The 15,001-nt window shown below is 42.9% G+C and overlaps 1 protein-coding gene across 3 annotated transcripts in view; it reads left to right on the top strand.

Annotated features, from left to right (window-relative positions):
* Positions 1–9,180: 9,180 nt before the first annotated feature.
* Mctp (multiple C2 domain and transmembrane region protein) overlaps positions 9,181–15,001 on the top strand; it is a 55,620-nt gene continuing 49,799 nt past the window's right edge. For all 3 annotated transcript variants that reach the window (XM_078187812.1, XM_078187810.1, XM_078187811.1), the window contains exon 1: positions 9,181–9,287. The gene's annotated coding sequence lies outside the window, so the exon portion shown is untranslated. The remainder of the gene's footprint in view (positions 9,288–15,001) is intronic.

Consider the following 15,001-nt stretch of genomic DNA (forward strand, 5'->3'; position numbering starts at 1 on the left):
TCCCGCGTGAAACCGATTCTCTCTGCATACTGTGTATGCTGATTATATGCGTCTGTACATGCGTGTGTGTATGCATGCTGTATATGCGACTGTGTACAGAGTGTCCGAAAAGTATCGGAATTTGGAAATAGAGGTCATTTGAAGTAACCTTTTCCTTTGCGAAATTTTGATCCGAGGCTTTGTTTTCGGATTATTAATGCGAAACAGTGACCAACGAGAGGCGAGCTCGGTTGGCGCGTTGCAGTTGAGCCAATCAGCGGAACTACGCTTCGTCCGCTTGCGTCAGCCGAGCTCGCCTCATTGGTCACGGTTTTTCGTTAATAACTCGTTAACGACGCCTCGGAGAAGATTTTTATAAAGGAAAATTTTACTCCGAATTACCTCAGGAATTTTTCGGTCACCCTGTACGTACATGCATATGTATTATATCATATGTATTATACGTATACATATTATATACGTATACGCGTATGTATACCGATGTGCATATCTCTGTGTATATGTATATAATATATGTATATATATTTTGTACGTTGTACAACGAGCGACGTGTACGATCGTCGTTTTCGGTTAGATCGTCATCTCGATTCGTCGCGTTCCCGCGTTCGGGAACGTATTTATAAGCGTGTTGCGAGAATATGAATATAATGTATATATTATATATTATATTTGTACGCGTGTACATATGTATGTTTTGAGAAGAGATACTTAAGAAAAGAGATATCGAGGTTCGATGAAAATATATAATGAATATATGTATATAAGTATACCAAATGCTGTGATCGTTCAATCATCGAGAAAACAATCGTAGTCGTTTTCATCCACAGGTGCTATAATGTTTCGCCCAATGTTTCTAAGTTATTATAAATGTTCGCCGACAGGCTGTAATTGGGTTCAGGGCTCGAAATAGCACCTCAATTTGCTACCCGAATCGTGCAAATTCGTGCCGAAATTAGTTCGTCATCGACTGAAAGTTTTATCGTTCAATTCGATTGGTAGGATCAAATGCGTTATTTGCCCAACACGTATCGCATTCGAATAATCTATACCGAAAGTTTTTTAAGCTTTCAGAAACTTAGAAATTCAGAATTTTATATTTTTTTATTTTTGATTCAAACTTTGTATTAATCGTTGTCAGTCGTTCAGTTTTTCCGCGGTCGTTTTCCCACGAAATCCGCGGCGAGACTCGTCGCTTTTTCATTAAGCGAATGTACACCTGGAATTTTTAATGACTTCTATTATTCACGAGGCTTCTTGTAACAGATTCGGATCGCGAACGGGTTACCGGAATTCACAAGCAAACGAGCAATCGAGAAATGAACGGAACAGCATGCAAACGGATAGGGTTGATAACAATGTTCGTGATCGTTCGCGCGAGCCATTTATTTTCCGTGTTATTTCCTCGCGGTCGGTTTCCGTTCTGCTCTCGCTCCTTTTCTTTCTATTTTCGATTCTTCCGTGTACGATTGAAATTATTATTGTTGCGATTCGGTATTGTTGCGAGAGAGAATTCTGTATTCGTTTATTTATATTTAGCTACTTTGGAAGTTGTTTATCGCTTTTCATAGTTAATTATTAATATGAAATATTTGATGTTAATATTTGATATCAATATTTGATATTAACATTTGATATTAATATTTGATATCAATATTTGATATTAACATTTGATATTAATATTTGGTTTAATATTTGATATAAATATTTCATATTAATATTTGACATCAATATTTGATATTAACATTTGATATCAATATTTGATATTAACATTTGATATTAATATTTAATATTAATCAAATGGCTATAGAAAATACAAAAGAAACGTGAAGTATTCGTGAAACAAACTAGATTCAAACAGTGAGAGTTTGCAGAAAAAAAGCGAGCACTTTTCATAAAGGGGCAAAGTCTCCTTTGCATTAATGAACTCGACCCGAGTGGTGGCCGTTCTAATTAGTAAATGTCATCGATCGCAACGCCCCTTTGTAATTAACGCTATCGATCCGATTCCGTGATTTCCCGCGAACATTGTAAGAACGGTGGCAACAGCCACGATCTTTGAGTCGCGTGCAAATCGAACGATACATCTCTCGTTCCGTTATTGAACCAAAAATGGCACATCCTAGCGACGCCATCTTTGGAGAGGAACACGCGAAAGTTTCGAAACCACGGCTCGAGATTCCGATTTTCCCGGCGCGTTTCCGTCGTGTAATTTAATATTAGTGTGTCCCGTAAGTTTCTTTCTTTTTTTTATGCGAAATCAATAGACGGTTCATAAGTTCACTCTCCGTGAATTAGCATAGGAAGCCAAATGTCATACCTATTCATATATTCCATCTTTTATGAAATGATTGTGCAACGTTAACGAGCATACCATAGGGGGTTATACATAACGTAGCGCGGAAAGAACTTACGGGACACCGTGGTACAATGTGGTGCAGGGGCCCGTTAATCAAGCCGCGTCGCGCCGCCGTCGTCTGTTGCGACAATCGGCCGTTATTATGTCATAATTGGCCTACGTCCGCGTGGCCGGGTTCCAACGGTGTTTGCCAACGTTTGGAAAATGTCGCGTAGATGTTCCTCGCATGCCTGATCTCTGTCAAAGGTGTACGACCGCGACAAAGGCGCGTGGTTAACGATTTTTCACGGTGCCTTTCCAGCCGTCGCGCGGCTTTAGTACGTAATCGTAAGTCGCAGAGTGCGCTGACTCACGGTTGTCCCGTCCTTGTCGGTAATTCAGGTCGGAGTTTTAGGGTCGCCACCGATTCTAGAAGTTTCCCGAATCATTTTCGTGCGAGTATCTACCGAGTCTACCGGGTTCTTCGAAACTTCTCCGGTACTTCAGTAATAAATCCGTCGACATTTTGCATACAGGGTGATCTTCGATTAAAACGAGCCATTTAGATAATGATGTCATCGCTCGCTGATGTTAAGGTTATAATGTTGTTTCTTTTTTTTATTATTTTTCATTGTCTTTAAGATTGGAATAAAATTCCAATATATATTTAAAATTTAGTCGAATAAAATACTGGTAATTTTATGAAATCTTTTATGTTCTCGAGGTGGTCATGAAAGTGTTGAAACGGAGTGTGAAGTTATCAAAGATATCATTAAAAAAAAAACATTTGCGACGTGAACTTACGAGAAGAATTAAGCTATAGAATCTGATTGGTTTAAAGAGACGAATACGATGCACAAAGTAGTTTGTTTTAACACTTTACCAACCGGTAGCCTATAAATCGGCTTTTAATACCTAGAACGATAACCTGTGAATCGGTTGTCATGGTAACCAATGAATTTAATATCTATTATTGAGATAAACTACCGTAAGCTTCAATATTATTGTATAATTTTTTAAATATCGAATATCTTTCGCGACTAATACAATTATTAGAATCGAAAGGCAAGTGGTGTAAGTAGTACAGTACTCATATAGCACTGGAATGTTTCCGTTGATCAGATGCTAGTAGAATAGCTCGGGGTGTTGTCAAACAAAGGGTAGAAGTCGCGCATAGGTCAGGCAGTAGTAGAACTTCTCCGCTCTTAATCAGGCAAGCGGTATAGGCTCATTCGTGGTCGGACAGTAGCGACTACTATTCCCGATCGGGCGAGTGGAACAGGTTCGTGCGTGGTCGTACATCTGGCAGGCAAAAGATATACTCACGCATTCCGGTCTATTAGCAGCGATAAATCGTGTCTGGGTCTTAATAAATTTATACTTTGCAAACATTCTCGAAAAATACCGAAACATAGGGATCAATACGATTATATATATATATTATATCATTTATACATTTTATTAATATAATGCAATTCTAAAATTTAGAAGCAAAATAAAACGGTCGCGACTTGAGGTGTGTTAATGCGACCTGAAATACAAAAAAAGAGAATCTCCATTTGTTATTAAAATCTATGAAGGTTCTTGGAAAATAATACACACAAAAAGGTGTGAAATCAAATCTAGATGCAAGGACGCTTGGTCATAAAAATTTTTAAAAGTCCGTAGCATATTTTCATTGCCGTATAAAAAAATTTGACATCTAGGAAGCTTACTGAAATAATTCGAATAGAATAATAGCGATAATAATAATGTCAGGAATCGTTTCGCCAACTGATTCGATAAAGAACAATACAATGCGCGTCGAGGGTGTACCGTCATGTAATAATTATACTGCTTTTCTCTTCTTGCAGGACGCCGGTAGGGACCGGAAACGACACGTTAATCAGTCGGCGCAGGTGTGCCCTTCCGTGACGTACCTGAAGGACGAGCCGGCTTTTGACGGCGGCCCAAGGGAAATCGGGACTGCTGCGGATGACGATGAACAGGTAAGCCCGCAAATGTTTTCGGTGTAAACACGGTCACGCCCCTGGAAAAAAAAATAAATCGAGCCATGGCGGTCTAGCGGCCGTGGCACACGCTCCGTATCACGAACGCAATAACAAGGGGCCGTTTCTTTCCAAAATGCCCGCGCGATAGCGGACGCGAGCAAATATTGTTCCGGCCGTTCGACGTATTTTTCTGCCGGCACGTGCGCGGACACGGCACGCAATTCTTCAAACGCTTTCCGTTCGCGGCTTCAATTACGGTTACTTTCGTTGCGGATCGTTGCCGGACGTAACAATGTTTCGCGGCATTTTACTACCGTTCAAAGGGTTGCACTTGAACGTTCAACGGCGCCGTAAGTTTAACTTATTCGATCGTATATTCAGCGATCCTCTTGCACGACTTATTTGTTACATTCTTTTCGTCGCATTTATCGATTACGTTCTTATATTAATTTTTTGCATTTCTTATTATTGATTTATTACGTTTGTTTTGCCACATTTATTTCGTTATTATATCTGTTTGTTACACATTTTTATCCCATTTGTGCATTATATTTATTCACTGAATTTCTATCTGAAATTTCTTTGCCCATTGATTAATAATTACAGCGAACGCGCATCGTTTTTCTCATTTCCAATACTTTTTCTGTTATTTAAAATATCCAGATTTATTTCCATCGCGTGAAACAGTATAAAAGCAAGTTAAATACGCAAATTATTTGATCCGTTTGCTGCACAAATCGATGAACACCGTGAAACAAGCACGCAATGATTTACGCTAGTATACGGAATGGCTTCTGAAATAACTTGCTTATTATTCTGCGACTAAAATATTATATTATTAATAAATATTATTTGAGAAATTTAGTATAATTGGTATACCGTTCCAAGTACATCGACGCCTTAGATTTCAAATATTTCACAAAGCTGAGTTGTACGTTTAAACATCCGTTTGGAGCATTGATGTCCTCTGTTGAATTCGGATCGTTGGAATATAAACGGGAGTTCGTAGGGTTTCGCGTGTCTCGGAGGGAATTGCGCAAAGAATAGACAATGAAGGCAGCGTTACAGAAGAAATTACGAGGCCGGGGGATTAAGTTTCGGCTACGAACGGTGGAACGGTGTCTCGCGGAGCCTAGACGAGGGAGGAACGCGGCGGGAGCTTGCGTGGCGCAGACATGGTTGATAAAGAAGCTTTTCAGACAGGAGGTTACGCGAAATAAAAACCCGTCTCTGCGTATTATTTTAGCCCGAGCCGCCCTCTTCAGCCGAGTGTTTGAAGTAGGGGATCCGAACGGAGCAAAGGAGAATAAGACGATTTTAAGCGCACGGTAGATATCGTCGGGGCCGCTAAGGAAGCCAGCCTAAGAAATTAATGAATCCTTATGGTCGATCGTTGAACCGGCGAATTAAACGTCTCCCTTTGTTGTCCGCGAGGAGAATTAGGACACCGGCGGTGCTGCGAGAATTGCGTGCGACCGTCGAGGTGTGGCTCGCGCGACCGTTCATTACGTTAATGCTTTCTTTTTATTAATTAACACAAATCCTCTCCGACAATCCCGCCACCATCTGACACGTCGCAATTTACACGAAGGAATTTTTACTGCCGTGTATGGGCAATACACGTGTCAGAAAATTGCTCGGAATGAAAAACGCCATTTGATTGCTCCAAAATTATATTTATCATTGGACTTGTTAATATTTATTATTTATTTTATTTGATAAAATACACTGTGTACAAATTGATGCAGAGAATTTTTATTTTGTATAAACCAGCACGGTCTTTTTATTATTTAAATTCCGACGACGCGGTTACTGAATCGTGTCGCGTATTTGTTTGCTAGAAATCGTGGAGCACAAATTCACAGCGAATTGTTATTCACCGCGTAGAATTTTGAGTTTTACGGGCACCATTCGCGGGTGAACGTTGAGTCACCCATTCTTGAAAGGCCTTTATAATCAAGGGCGCTTGTAATAGCTCGCGTGTCGGAAGTCCGCGGGAAAACCGTGTATGTTTCAGCTCCGCGTGCACCGCGGCGTATTGGAGAGCTTATTCAGACCGAAAAGCCGCTGAAACGTGTCGCTAAATAGATAGCGCGTCTCGTGACCCGTTGCTGCAAAGAGCCGGGACGATGATTCTGCGGGACGCGAATCGGTCGAGAGTGCGAATTAACGTTCGCCGGGTTCGAAAAGAAAATCGAATTAGCGAAAGAAAATTGAATTTCATTGGATCGAACTCAATGATAATCAAATCTCAAAATAATTTGTAAATCATCGTATTTGTTAGAGTTTAAAAAAACCATTAAAATTGCATCTGTATAATACGACGTAAAATCGCCGAAAGGGTTGATGCCAAAAGAATACAGTTAACATTATCAGAGTCGGTTCGCGAACTATTTATCGTCAGACACAATTAGCGACAGCTTTTTGTCTTATACAGGATTAAGATACTACCGTGAAAATAATTGAATTCCCGCAAGTTTAATCACCGGATGGAGGGGTTGAACGTGACTGGGTTAATAATCGTTGAACTTTCATCTGTAACTCTTAACACCTGGACCGTCGGCGGTTTTAATTGTGTCTGCATTGTACGAAATTACAGCTTGAATAATTCGCTAAAATTGCTCGTATTCAATCGCGATGATCAAAGGAAATCCAAGGGGATTAACTTGATAGAAATTAGCGGAGCGGTAGCTTAAGGGCAAGTTCCCCTGCCGAGGCAGGCGAGACTGTGCAAACGAATGAATTTCATGTGCTCGATCCGCCGTCGGGAAATTGACCTTAAGGTACACGAGGATTAGGTGGATATAGCGGTGAAGATTTCGAGGAGCCTCAACCTCCGCGATGCTTATCAGCGATTCTTTGTCCTCGTCGTCTTCTACCGGGCCACCTGGTTCTGTCAAACGCTCCGACCCCCGGAGGCGGGAAATTTTCGAAAGATATTGTAGCCCCGTTCCAAGGCCAACGTTGGCGCCGTTTTGTCGTCCGTCGACGTCGCTCGCGGATACGTGCATGTGCATAGCGATAGCATCGATCCTTCCTCACCTCTCTCTCGTTCTCTAACTCCGTCTCTGTCTTCCTCTTTTCCTTTGGCATTCAACGATCCTGTGTGTGCTCGCATTACCATCGACTTGTTGATAGCAGACTATAGTTCGAAATAAGATGAACTCATAGACCCATTACTTTTTTCAAATATCACTATTCGCCGAGGATAATTGTCACTGTAGATAGCTTTCTGAAATAATTGATATAGATTTCTTTACAATTGATTTAGTGTATCTTTACAATATGAATCATTTCAACCGAATAACGTCGACTATAGGAAAGAAATGTGTTGCGAGAACCACGCATGCTTGACGCACGGGGCAAACTTTAATTAAAGCCAGTATTTTCGGGTCCACTGGAGTTCCCTCGAAGGACCGGGCGTCCTCGAGGACGTCGATTTTCAAGCGATTTTTCATCCAAGCGACAATCACGATCCTTCTGCTTCTGCAACCAGTTCCCCCCGGTTACCGATCACTATCGCTCCTCATATGCTCGTCACGCGACGGTATAATCACCGGAGCGGGGCCAGCGGCAACGAGTCCCTATCCAGCGGTTTAAAGCTAAACCCAGCGAGCCATAAAGAGTGACTAATCGTGTGCTGCTTCGTAACAATTACGAGACTGAATTTGTTTGTAATTGTCGCGATTTTTCTTACAACGAGCGTTAGAATTGAGAAATTGGTCCGACGGTTTTCTGCGAAGCAGTCGTAGAGTCAGCCGGCAGTAGAGCAGTCCTGGTTTTGATCAGACGAGACGTGCGACTGTTGCATTGATTTCATAAAAGAAAAGGCTCAGCCTGAAAAATTGACAGCATCGAGATATTACAGTTTTCTCGAGTATTTTTCTGACAATAATATTATGTAATTTATGAGATTTTCAAACCTTACGTAGAACATTAAAAATTACTACACCTGGAAAAAATATATATAGCAACCTAGAGGTACGACAACGTCAAATTACCAAAACCGGATCGGAACTTCTGTTTAGGATGGTATATTCTACGAAAAAGAGTCTTCATAATGTCAGAGACCTTAAAAAAAAAGTGAAACCAATCATTTTGATCGAATCGGTAGGTTCAGTGTTAAAAGTACGCAAGCAATCACAAAGTAATAGCAACCACAACGAAGGTTAACGTCAAAATTAGTCTTAATGCGACCAATGTGTCTCGTTTCGTACCAGTGAAAAAATCGCGTTTGTAACTTCGTGCGACGACTGTTGCAAAACATGCTTCGTATCTTTACTCGGTCACGATAAAAACTCAAACAGCCTTCTTAATTCGAGTCGGTCGCTTCTGCGGTGAATTGTACTTCTGGCCGAGTTGAACAGCGTTCGGCGCGAGCCCTAAGGGCGCGCATAACCTCAAACCGCTTTTACCGCGTAGTCCGTCGGCTGGCGAGAGAACCGTGACGACGGAGTACAGTTGAGTAATTAAACTAATGGAGGATGGGTGATACCAACGCGTGAACGGGCCCAACAGTTGTTATTCCGTGCGGCTACCATGCACGAGGGCGCAGAACGGACCGTTTTCCTCGGACCCATTGCTGACGGCGCGTGTATCTCCATCTTTTGCAGACCGCGCGCCGTTCGCGGGTCGATAGAGCCTCTCTCTGTCTCCGTCGCTCAGGTGCGCGCGCGCCGCGTTCTCTCTCCCTCTCGCCATCCCCCACCCGTGGGATCCGACGGCAGGGGAAGGGGAGTAGCCGAGCAAGATGGGGGCATCGCGTCGCGAACGTCGCGATTTCTGTCAGTGGCCTCTCGGACACGAAAGCGTCGAGCGCGTGACCGGCGATCGCTGGTCCCCCCCGGAGCCCACTTTTTTTCCCGTCAAACCCTCGGTTCGCCACGATTTCACGCAGTCGGTGCAACTCGATCCCGGAGGCTCGACTGCATCGAGCGAGTCGCCGCGTCGTCGATCCCGAGGTAAAGTGTTCTCTTGTTACCCCCTTTCGATGCATGCGACACACGCTCGTAGCACGGTGAAGTTTTTCTGTGACGAGAGGGAACGGAGGAGAGCCTGTGACACGATCGCGATTTCTTGGTTAGGATCGCTCGGACAGGGCTGACAGGGGACAGGTCGGAAACGGAGCGTGTCTCTCACTCTTTCTCTCGGACGGTGAGTCCCTCGATCGGAGGGCCACACGACTGTGTTTGGTTAGTATCGAGTAACGAGTGACGGTGCATATCGAGTCGAAGTACATAATAGGTCTTTTTTTTTTTTAATTAAGAACAGTGCAGGAATTTGTTGTAGGCGACTTGCGGCACGCTCGTTCTAGGGCGATCTTTTTTTAACACTTTCTACGTCCGCACGGTTCGCAAAAATGTTCTTCTCTGTCGCCGCAACTCTTTGCAAAGTGGTTCATTAAAATGCACGTATATAGAGCACGAGATTCATTGCAACCGTAATGAACTTAGCTGCTATTTGGGAAACGATGCGTGTAAATAAATGTGATTTATCGAGGTTGTTTAAAAGAAACATTAAAACATATTTTTAATCTAATTATAATATATCTCCTTATTAAACTTCTCTTTAAAATAAAGTAAATCCGTTTTAACCAAATTCTGCAATATTTAATATTTCTCTTTTCGATGATAGCTAGCAGAACAGTTCCCCTAACGTAATGCGATTTTGCAAGATTTACTTATCAAATTCGTGGCTTTCCTCATTCGATGCGAACAACATACACGACATCTTCTTTACTCGGAGAAATTGGAATCAATTGGTGGCGTTTGAAATTTCCATGTAGTCCGTGAAGTGGATCACGAGTCGATGTTGTAGGATCTTCAAAATTCTCTTCGGTGTCTATCTCTTGTATCTGATATCTTTATGTGTTCAGAAGGAAGTCACGAGATCGCAGTGTTTTACAATTGACATTCATACGTTGACACGTTCTAAAGGCGTCGAACAAAGCACGGTTAAAAAGAAATAGCATAACTTGTTTAGAGCACTTTATTATCTTCCTGTGAATGGAGTAATAGCTAAGATATCGATCAGTATTTTTACAGATACAGATTTTTGTATCGGCTGGCCGGTTCTTCTACAAACCTTAAAAATCGTTCGTACAACTCTGTTTTTCTCTGTTCGACATAACCTTGCCAATGACACCACATTGTCACCGGCAAATGATGACAGGCCTGCCAATGGCACCACGTTGCTGTCATTGGACGTGTGAAAGTGTTAACGCGTTAAGTGCGAAGCCAATTTCCGGTCGAAGTCAGTGCTTTTTGGACCGGGTTAAAAAATAAACGTAGAAGAAAGGTGACCGTCGGTCCCGCCGTGGAACCGACATCGCACTTGACGTGTTAACAGTTTGTGTCGGCGATTGTGATCGGATCGGAGGAAACCTCTACGGTGAAATAGAAGAAAATGTCCGTTGGACTGGTCGGAGTGTGCACGCACGCTGGATAAATTCTATTTCGAACGTGCCCCGACAACCGGAAATGGATTTAAGTCGCTCGGTACGTTGCGGTCCATTTTCCAGGGACACTGGTCCGCGACACGGTAGTCGGCCACGTTCCATTAGCATTGTGACACGCATCTGTGGCGTTCGGTTTCAATGGGAAACGGGAGGAAGTTGCCGGGGCGCGTTTGAAAGAACTCGCCGGCGATGTTCGAGCGAGGTAATTTGATTCGAAGTTGGAACGGTAAACGGCGGCGGTAGTTAGTGTTTTGCCAGCGCATTGACAGTCTGATTTGTGCACTTGACACGGTGTGCTCGTTATCAGCCGTCGTCCGCATCCGTTTCGCAATCGCGTTCCCGTCGGAGGCGCGACTTCCGTCGCCGGAAACGTTTCTCTAGCGCCTTCTATCGAATAAACACGGCCCGTAACGAGATTCGCCCCGCGCAACACACCGGTCGGCTTCGCCGAATTTTCTCGGAGTTACACGATCGATCACGGCGGCTACTTTGCCGAGATTCTCAGCCGGAGTCTTTGTCGAGCGCTCCGCGAATTTGCGTTGATTAAAATTATATCGCTGCCGCGGACACGTTGGATCGCTCAACAGGAAAATAACAGCGTAAACAGCCTCGTCACGCGTCGGCCGGTTAATCGGTTGTAATTGTTCGCGAGTCGACTGTTGAGGTTAGAGGTCACTGTAATACGATCTATCATTGGTTTAACCTAATTGCGACCCCTTAGTTGACAACCGAGCCGGCCCCGTTTCTCGATAATGTGGCGATCGGAATTTCGTGCAAGAAATTCAATGCAACGCGCGTCTTCGTTGCAACGAGATAAAGCAAAGGAATTGCATCGTTCTAACCAAACTGCGTTTAATAACCTCGACGAAAATTTAACTTACACCACAGTTCAATATTTTTCAAGTTACTTCATTTATTACAATTATTCGGGATTTAAAATCGGCTCTCTATTCATGTTCCATGGTCACGTACGTTCTCATTTAACTACGATTTCGTTAGTTTCAATGCATCGAGCAATTAAACGCAATTTTCGAGAATCACGTGTACGTGATAGCGAACGCGAAGTGCCAATGTAATGGAAACTCGTGTCTTTTGGACGACAGTCGTCAGAAATTTTGGTTGATCCCCTAATTAATGCTGCAATCTCTATTTCTCGTGAACTTATGCAAATTAGTCGGCGACTGCGGCAGCCTGTTGGCCGTGGCCAGCGCTGTGCCATTGAAAAGTGCAAAGGGAATTTAATACGGGAAACGCTTGGATAACCGGAACGGTTTAATTAGTTCGGGAGGGTTCGGAAGCGTATTTTATCAGCGCGGGGGGATCGCGCGTGGCCGAATGAATGACGATGCGAGTCGTTATCAAGAACCGTGGAAACGGTGAAACGAAAATTCGTGTCATATTGTTTATTCGAGAGAGAAAGATCGACGAAACAAATATGAAATTGCGCGTCGCGTTGTTCCAGCTTCTCGCGCGACACGCAACGGTATAAATATTCGTGTTAGCCATTTTCCGTTTCGCCCCTTGGCAGTCCCCGTAGCTTTCAATTACATTTTGTTTCCGTGAAAATGCGAATATAACGTCGGCCATCCGACGCTAGCCTCGTTCTATTTAAATGCAACCGTTAATTTCCCCATCGGCAGTTTCAACAATTTTAAATTACTTCGAACGCGACCGTAAAAGCTCGTCGATTTGACGTGTTATTTTTCGAATTTCACCCGAACCGTGGGAAGGGCATAAATTTGATAGAATTTTTTCACAGTCGAGAAGTTTTAACGAATTCATAAAGCGAAGCGACAGTGACACGAAATTTCTACCGCGAGTCTCTTAGCTCTCTGAACTTTTTTTTAACGCCGTTAATATTTTATCAAATTTCAGGAAACTAGAACCAAGTTTCAAGAGCTTTTTGATCCATAAACCTGTAAAAATTAGATAACTTCTTTAATCGAATTCGAATCGAATTTACATCGAAAAGAAACATAATGTCGTTTGGAGGGTTAATTGAAGCGTCGTCAAATTGATTTATCCCGAACGCATAAATCCGTAGTTAGAATTCTCGAGACAAGGCGGCGGCGGAACGAGTAGACTAAACGAACCGCAACACCGTGATTACTAATCGAATCGTTAGCTTTAAGTAATGAGCCCTCGTTTCTGCGAGTGCCGTTGTTCGATCTCGATTATATCAATGCTCGATTTATTCGGCGTCCGTGTCTCTAAATGGTAATAATATCGGGTTGGCTGATTATGTTGTGTTTGCGTAAGAGGGGGGACGGCGCGGTCGGTTAAACAAATTGCCGATGTGAGGGGAAAGTGATGCCGGGTGGGGGAGTGAAGAAGCCGGTAAATAAGAGAGGGCAAATACGAGACGCGGCCGTGGAAGGAAAGCGTTGTTTTCTTTGTGTGATCGTTGCGCGTCGGTGGCGCCGGGATTCTTCGGCAAACACTAGGGCGCTGCCACCAGAGTATCCGCGCGGACCTCCGTAATTTCACGTAATGTCATAATTCCGCCCAGAATTAAGCCCCGTCCGCGTTCGAATTAAGGATTTAAGGTGCATTAGACGTTGTCGGAAATTTTACACCGTCCGTAAAATGCAATTTATGGCCGCATGCGCGTAGCATAAACGTTCTATTTCTTATTAGTATGTCGAGGATCGCTGTGTTTATTACTGCACAGCGAATCTTCACTTTAAAATGATTTGAAATTACAAATTGAAGCGTCGAGATATTTATTTTAAAATATCAGTAACCGAAAATACGTTACATGCGATTTATTTATGGAAGATAGCGCGTAGCGGATGTTTACTTTAAAATTATTTACATTAAATTACAGAATTGATGCGTCGAGATATTCCTTTTTCAAATACTAGTAATCGAAAGTACATCGCGTGTTATTTATTTGTGGAAGATAGCACGAAGCGGATGTTTACCTTAAAATTATTTGAAATTACAAATCCATCCGTCGAGATATTTATTTTCAAGCACCAGTAATTAAAAGTACATTGAATGTCATTTTATTTAGGACAGATAATTTTTCATCGTATTTCGGAATTTCGCTAATTTCGTTGCGAATGCGCGGGAAGTAACGAATAATTTAATGCGGAGGTAATGAAGTGGGTTGGAACGTGGAGTGCGCCATCGCTAAAACATGTTAATTATATGAAATATATGAATCTCTGTTCTTCGTCCAAGAAGTAAATACAACACTTGCACTTTTAACCTGTTAATCGGGGAGTTCCCTTTTTAAGTATGCAACATACAAATCTTTTTGGAACATGATCTAATAATTTTAATGGTGTCTCCGAGTCACCATTCGGGTGCAAAGGGTTAACTAGCTTATACGATAGAAATTGGCCACCTTGTGCAGCGTTCACAAAATCGACCTGTGTCCAGGCCTTTGACTCGGACGTCTCGCTATGCGTCATTGCAAGTAGGGATGTCCAGCGGGTGTGTCATTGTTGGGGGGCACAACGGATTTGGACGGTGTGTTACGCAAGTTCTGGCCCGAGACTTTTAAGCCGGGAGTGTCTGCACAAAGCGGCTCTCTCTCTCTCTCTCTCTGGCCAGCCAGAATGCTTTCACGCAGACGTAGGATGTGTACACAGTGGCTGTCGCCAGAATGGGGTCAAAGACACGTCGTTGAACGGGAGCCGAGGGACAAAAGATTCCGGTGGCGTTTCAAACCCCGTTCCTCCCAGCCCCCAAAATGAATAGCGAGTTATCTGGATCTTGCCGGGACCTTTATTGGCCATTTATTTATTTTGTTTCGCTCCGCAGTACCGCCCAAATGGCTGTAATATAACGGAAGAATTTCAACTTTCTTCGAGCGGCAAAACGGCCGAAAGCTTCCGTTTTCTGCTTCAACCCTCGCGCCAACGGAGAGAACGGTATCTCCTTGATCTTGACAGAATCTTTACCGGGCTCTTATTTATTTCGTTCCGTTTTGTAAAGTTGTCTTAACGAGCCCGACGTGGTTGACGAATATCCAGGTTCCTTGATCTCTGTAAAAAAAAAAGGGGTGAAAGCTTCCGGCAGCTTTTCAACCCCTTACCGCGAAGCAATCTTGATTGGAACTTTTATTGAGCGAAGTTCCTTTCGTTACGTTGAATTAGCTGAACGCGGTCTTGTGAAATATTGTATTTTCCTGACTAAATTTTAACGAAACATTAAAAATATTAAAATATACAATCAGAATTTGCCAAATTAAATGATTCAATTAATATT

This window comes from Augochlora pura, chromosome 7 (genome assembly GCF_028453695.1).
Source record: "Augochlora pura isolate Apur16 chromosome 7, APUR_v2.2.1, whole genome shotgun sequence".
Classification (NCBI taxonomy): Eukaryota; Metazoa; Arthropoda; class Insecta; order Hymenoptera; family Halictidae; genus Augochlora; species Augochlora pura.